The sequence below is a fragment of the Zootoca vivipara genome, chromosome 9 (assembly GCF_965207765.1).
Source record: "Zootoca vivipara chromosome 9, rZooViv2.hap1.1, whole genome shotgun sequence".
Taxonomy (NCBI): Eukaryota; Metazoa; Chordata; class Lepidosauria; order Squamata; family Lacertidae; genus Zootoca; species Zootoca vivipara.
In genome coordinates this window covers 19,622,346-19,629,814 of record NC_142592.1, presented here as the reverse complement: position 1 = coordinate 19,629,814, position 7,469 = coordinate 19,622,346, and positions in this window count along the sequence as shown.

Below are 7,469 nucleotides of genomic sequence, written 5' to 3'. Positions count from 1 at the left end.
ATAGTCCCAGGCCACAGATCAAAATCTCGCCCAACTCTTGCATTAAAAGCACCCAGGAGGACAATTTTATCTTCCGTGGTTGTCTCTGATAGCGCGGTATCCAGCTGAGAGTAAAATTTTTCTTTAATGTCTTCATCGGCATCCAGTGTTGGTGCATAAGCGCTTATAACAGTATCCTGTTGTTTTTTTATAGCTTTATTTGAAGGGTTGAGAGTCGCTCATTAATGCCGGTAGGGACTTCTCACAGGAGCCTTCACTAGGTCGTTTTTGATAGTGAAGCCTACCCCATGTATTCTATGTTCTTGTTCAGATAGACCTTTCCAGAAGAATGTGTAGCCTCCTTTTTCTTCCTTCAGTTGTCCCTCGCCTGCTCTTCAAGTCTCTTGAAGCGCCGTGATATCAATGTTAAAACGTCACAGCTTTCTTGCAAGGATGGCAGTTCTGCGTTCAGGAATTAGAAGAATATGGAAAGTATCAGCACCAAGTGTCTCAAATTTCCGGTGCCATTTCCAGTGCCACTTCCAGAACAACTAGAGTGGGTGGGCACAATACAGGAATCTTTTTGCCCAACGTAGGGCTCAAACCCATGACCTTGATTAAGAGTCTCATGCATGTTTTTCTTTGTATCTGCAGGTAGATTTCAGACAGAAAAAAGCAGTGATGGCCACCAACTTGGATAGCTTTTTAAAAGGATTAGGAAAATTCATAGAGTACAAGGCTATCAGTGGCTATGTTGTGTCTCCATGAAGGTAAAGGGACCCCTGACAGTTAGGTCCAGTCGCGGACGACTCTGGGGTTGCGGCACTCATCTCGCTTTACTGGCCGAGGGAGCCGGCATACAGCTTCCGAGTCATGTGGCCAGCCTGACTAAGCCGCTTCAGACGAACCAGAGCAGCGCACGGAAACGCTGTTTACCTTCCCACCGGAGAGGTACCTATTTATCTACTTGCACTTTGACATGCTTTTGAACTGCTAGGTTGGCAGGAGTTGGGACCGAACAACGGGAGCTCACTCAGTCACAGGAATTCAAACTACTGACCTTCCAATCGGCAAAATGCCAGTTTCTGGAAATGGCAGGAGGGGAGAGTTCTCTTGTGCTTCAGTCCTGCCTGTAGATCTCCTACAGGCTGTTGGCCACTGTGAGTGCAGGATGCTGGATTAGATGGGCCAAGGGCCTGATCCAGCAGGTCTCTTCTTATTTTTTTATCTGTTCTGTGGCTATCTCTGTGAAACCATTTTATTACTCCCATCATATATTGCTACAACCATCATATCTAGTTCTACTATGATGCATTTGCAAATCTTACTGCCTTTAACATCTTGACTGAAATACAGATGCTGTGAGATTTCATATCCTGCCTGCGTTAATTTTAATTCCACAGTAATTCCACATTAATGCAACTGTTTGTACCAAGAGTATTCAACTGCAAGACAGTGTACTGTTTGTGCTGCAAATGTATCCTCCCGAGGACCTGTTCTAGTGTCTCTGAAATTTGATTAATCTCACTTTTTATATATTACAAGACAAGCAATTTTTTTCTGATAATATGATTTTTAGGGATTACCAAAGTATTATATCGACACATGAGTCAACACTGTAGCCCAATACCTGGGTGTAATTAAGCTGGATGAAGCTGTTTACAGACAAGACTTTCCTGGGCCCTCAAAATGGATAGGATGCTTATTAAATGAATCAAAAAGAAGGAAGCAATAGATTTAATAAGTGGGGTCTGCAGCAAATGAGGAGCACTCCTGTTCCATGTCTTCCTCCAATATATATATATATATATATATATATATATATATATATATATATACACACACACACACCAGTCTGTTCCAAATACATTAGGATGGACTAATCAATAAATTTCACTTCCTGTTTCTCATTTTTTCAATCTTCAGTTTGTCCCATTTCTGCATTCATTTGTATTTTTAAAAAGGCCGCAAACACTTAGGAATATTCACCAGAATTTTAGGGAGCATTTCTCTCAATGCATTTTTCCTATGCAATTTTACCTAACATTTTTACAATTCCTCCCCAAAATAATACATTGTTATATGCAATTTTCACTAAAATGTATTTTTATGCATGTTTTAGCCTAATATACACGCACTGGACATGTTTTTTGGTTGGATAACAAAATTGCAAAATCCTGATAAGTGCAAATTTCAAGAGACAGCTACATTTAGGTTTACAAGTGGAACTGAATTTCTTCCCCATTTCTGGTCCTCAGTGGACTGTTTTGGTGGTTCCCTCCATCCTTCCCAAAATACATTCTGTAGTTCTGCAATCATAGGGGTTCGCCCAAGCCTGCTGACCTCTCTTTCATGCATGAGTGGCACCATTTGGGCTACATAAAGTTCCACACTCACCTCAGAACTTGGAAAAGGGAAGGAATTATAATATAATATTGTATCTGGAGATGAGCTGCCTATTGTCCAGTGTGTGTATGAAGCAGTGTGGAGGCATCAGGTCTCTAAGGTAAAGGGAGGGCAGAAGAGGAAGAAATAGAAAGTGGCACCTTGAGACAAATGTGGACATTAAGACCTAGTTAATTAAATGGGCAGAGGCCGAGTTCATCAAGTGGAAGAAATTTCATTTATAAGGAAGCTGAGAAAGTCACATCTATTTTGTGATGGCTATTTCTCTCTTCCTAAGGACATGTCAGAGAAAATGAAATTTTGAGGAAGAAAATACTGACTCTGGAGCAAGGAACTGGTTCAAAGAAAAGAGATTGAAGTTTCTTTGAAGGAGGTATTCAATACATCTGAGCTTTCTCTCAATGCAACAAGAGGGACTGGCTGCATCATTTAGAGCAGGGGTGGGAACAGTGTCCCCCTCCAGATGTTGTTAGGGTTCAGCTCCCATCAGCCCCAACTAGCACGGCGAATGGTCTGGGATAACAAAAATTTAGAGAGAGGCACGTTCCTCTTTTCTGCTCTAGCAAAATGCAGAGGGATTCAGGACCAACTCAAGACATTTTGCCTCACGAAACAGCAGAATGCATGATCCAAGAGGTGTACCCAAGGGATTTGTTATAATGTCGCTGAGGTGCTGCTTCAGTCTTGTATGGTTTGGGGTAAAATGTGCGCTCAGCTCCAGCATCCTCAACTGTGACCAGTGCAAGAAACACTGAACATTCTGCCTTTAGACCAAAGCCCATATGATTGTGCATTCATACATGGGTGGGCCATACTCGCAACTGTGTGAGCAAGGCCTACTCATAAACAAATGTGTCTGGACTTTGAGGTCTTCTTCAGAGGCCCTTCTGTAGGTGCCCTCACTGAGTGAGGTTTGACGGATAGCTATGGGGTGTGTGTGTTTTTGGTGGTGGCATTTTGGCTATGGGATGCACTCCCCATAGATGCTCACTTGGTAACATTTCAGAGCCAGACTAAGACCTTTTCATTTCCCCAAGTTTTGTAACCCGTTTTTAGCTTTAAACTGCTTCAACTCTCTGTGGCCTCTGCTTTTATGCCGCACTATGCGTTTGTTATTTGTGTTATTGTTATTGAATTTTAAATTGCCTTATTTCTTGTTCTGAGCTGCCCTGAGACCTGTGTCATTGGCTGACCTATTAATACTGTTAACGAAGAAATAAATAAAGCAATACACATGTAAGACCCAGCTCACACAAAAAGGATGCCTGGTATATGCTGAAGTCCAAGGTTTCTTCCTACAGCACACCATGGTGGAAAGCATAAATAAAGAGGCTGTGTGTAAACCAGCCCTGAGTCCCACTCATGCCAGTGGAACTGTATTTTCCAGTTAATATTTTTTAGCACTAGTTTGATGCATAGCTAATACATCTCCAACATTTCATTGAATACAGTAGAGAAGAGTTCTACTGTATCCAATGCACTCTTTCCATTAGAGCAAGGATTTGCACTTGCATAGCAGAACTTCCCCTGCAAGCCCCTTGCAAGTTCCCCCACAGCCTCCCTAAATCTGGAAGGTTGGGAAAAAAACCCAGAACAAATTTAGGGGGTACATGAGATAAAATTTCTGCTGCACAAATGTGAATCCTTTTTCTAATCGAACAGGTTACTTAGCCCTTGTTTGAATACAACCCAATTTTGAATTGTGAGTATTAGCTGTGATCTCTGACAACACCTGCCCCTTCTAGTGTTTAATTTCTAAAATCAGAGGCCTATAATGCCTCCTTTGTAGCACCTACTTCCTGATCCCAGCTGCTTGGGGTCATTCATTGGGAAAAGGAATGCATTCTGTGTATCTCGGAGCCACTGTTTTCTTGAGTAGTCATGCACATGGTTCAGGTCTAGGTTCTTGTATTGACTAGGCGTGAGGAGGATCAGCCACACCACCAATTGTGCCCTAATATTCTGGGACAAGGGCTGCTCCACAGTTTGGGAATTGGTGAATGGGTCAAAAACTAATGCCATGGTTTTTCTCCTGTACAGCGATTTTCCCTACCCAGATGCATTTTGTACTTAATATTTTGCTAATCTTTCACTTATGGTGAGGGCCATGCTGTTTACAGTCAACAATCTGGGCCATAAGAGGAGCGACGATATGGCAGTGTAAGTGGTACATATTCTTAGTGCATGTTCAAGAGTACCATGTAGGATTTATGCACTGGAAATAGCATGTTAACTAACCAAGCAGAAAGAGTATGATGTCTGATCACATAGCCATCAGAGTTTCATTTGTCTTCACCAAAGTGCTCCTAGACTATCTGCCCAATCATCACCTGCGACCGACTAATGCAGGAATTAGTCTTTCCCGTAACTTAACAGCTTTGAGACTCTCGGAGGCTCCTTTTAGTGCTTAATAGCAAAGATGGGTTTGGTCTATGAAACCATTTGTCAGCAGAGAATTGGCAAGTTGCAGAAAAGCTGGTAAAATGCAAACTCTCTCTTTTCGCTTAGAAAAACATAAATTGATTACTATTATTCTTTTTTTAACAAGTGAATGCCTACTGACAAAGTGAGCTGAAAGCTGTCAGCCTGGGACCAAGAGGTATTCAGTGGAAGTTTTGCTATTCCCTGGGATATAGTGCTCTTGTTTTCTAACCATTTACCATCTGCCGTTTGTTAAGATCTATTAATTCCTTTTATAATGGCCTGTCAAGCCCTAAATGCCTTGGGCCCTCAGTACCTACTCTATACACACATGAACTATCATGATCATCCTTAAGATCAGTGGAGTTTCCTTTTTAAAATGCCATGCATGTGCTAAGTTTGAAAGATGGGGCAGGGGGGTGGACAGTGGCCACTACTGTCAGGGTACATCATAAAATATTGTAGAAGAAGAGAAGAAGAGTTTGGATTTGATATCCCGCTTTATCACTACCCTAAGGAGGAGTCTCAAAGCGGCTAACATTCTCCTTTCCCTTCCTCCCCCACAACAAACACTCTGTGAGGTGAGTGGGGCTGAGAGACTTCAGAGAAGTGTGGCCAGCCCAAGGTCACCCAGCAGCTGCATGTGGAGGAGTGGAGACACGAACCCGGTTCCCAAGATTACGAGTCTACCACTCTTAACCACTACACCACACTGGCTCTTGTAGGGGGAGAATGTATGTAGATCATATGTGTCTATTTGATAGGATGTACATCTTATGTGTATGTGTGTGAATGTGTTTCTATCTTACAAGATATACACAGTGGGAAGACAACAGTTTCCCGAGTGCACATCTGGCAAACAAATTATTTCCTAGTAAACCAGGCACAAATAAGATAATTACTTGGGGGTGGTTTACAGCTCAGTGGTAGGGCATCTGCTTTGCCTGCAGAAGGTCCCAGTAACCAATCCCCAGCATCTTCAGACCAGGCATGGAGAGATCCTTGTCCAAAACCCTGGAGAGCTGCTGCCAGTCAATGTAAACAATTTTGAGTTAGATGGACTAATGGTCTGGGTCAGTATAAGGAGGTTTCTCCTATGTTCTTATAGTTCACTACCAACTGAATCTCCTTTTCAATCTGATCAATGCAGCCTGAAAGATTCCACGCACACCCCAGTGCAATTCTCTGCAAGCTTGCTCAGAAGTAAGCACCGCTGAGTTCAATGGGACATACTTTCAGGTAACGGTGTATAGGATTGCTGCTGCACCATCCACATCGTGGACTTTGAAGTGATCACTTTTGCTCCAGTCCAGGCACACTACCTTTCTTGCAGACTTTCTTCCACACCCTTTTGGTACTTGTAAACCTCATGACACAAGGGAATGCTAATTCTTTTTAATCCAATTCTTTATCCTCCCCCCCCCCCCGCCGCGGTAATCTTAGCACTTTAAATATACCCTGATGCTATCAGTTAATTTGCCCAATATTTTTCTTTGACAATAAGATGGCTATGTCATTTCTTTTTCATTGAATATTTCAGCATATTCTAAATATTTAATATTTGGAAAAAATTGATGATACCACGAGCTTACGGATGGAAAGTGGGTTACAGGTAGCAATTACTGTTACAGGGGTGGCCTATATAAATGGAGGAATGCCACAAAGCCAGGCAAAACTCAAGCCTTATTGTTCATGAATGTGGTTTGGGGTGGCGGTTTCTTGATACCACCTCTACAAACATGTGCCTCAGTCGTTTTCAAATCTGTACTATAGTTAGACTGATAGTCTTAATATTTAAAACTCACCGTGGTTAGAAGCCAAAGAAACTGTTAGTGGAAAGGAACTGGTAGGACCTCCACTAGCTACTTCCTAGAGGGGCCCCACAGGTGCATGAGGGGGTGGAGACAAATATTGGATAGCAGCCATGCTCTCCAATCACCAACCCATGCCCCATGCCTGGCAAACCCCACATATTTCCTGTAACCAATAAATTTGTGGCCTGATTTCACCCATTTCTGGTCCACCCTTTGTTCCACTCCTGGGGGAGGAACGCCTTTGCATGTGATGCACAACTAGATCCTTTCAAAGGGGCGGTATATTTTCAGTAGGTTAAATACGAGTTTTCCGTTGTCCCCATTTTGCTCTAGGCTGTATTTATCATTTACCAGAAAGCACATATTCATATAAATTGATTGTGCCGTGGCTGAGGTCTGTGCCCCACTGTGGTAGTTGACATTAGTTCAAACAGCCTTGTAGACATAGCCTTCAAAGCTGTTTTTTGCTATTGCCTTCAAAACCCAGCGCTCTCTTAATCTGCTCTTTATTCCACAGAGAAGAGATCTTGTTTCCCCCACCTTTTTGAATAACTACAATCTCTGCGTCTCTGCAGTACTTCACTTGCCCTTAGCTGCACCTTCCCCATTTTTATTTTATCTTTCCTTTATAATAAGGTGAGCAGGAGTGTGCCAAGCTCCTGATACTATCTCATTACTCCGTACATACAGAGTATTAATTTCCTTAGCCTGTTTATATATCATAGAATATTGATTGCCTTATGCATACACCACACCTAATTACTAAAGATTTCCCCATAATCTAGAGATTGGCTTTTCCTAAACATTTCCTATAATTTATTTCCTAAAGGGTGTTCTTTCCAGCATTTC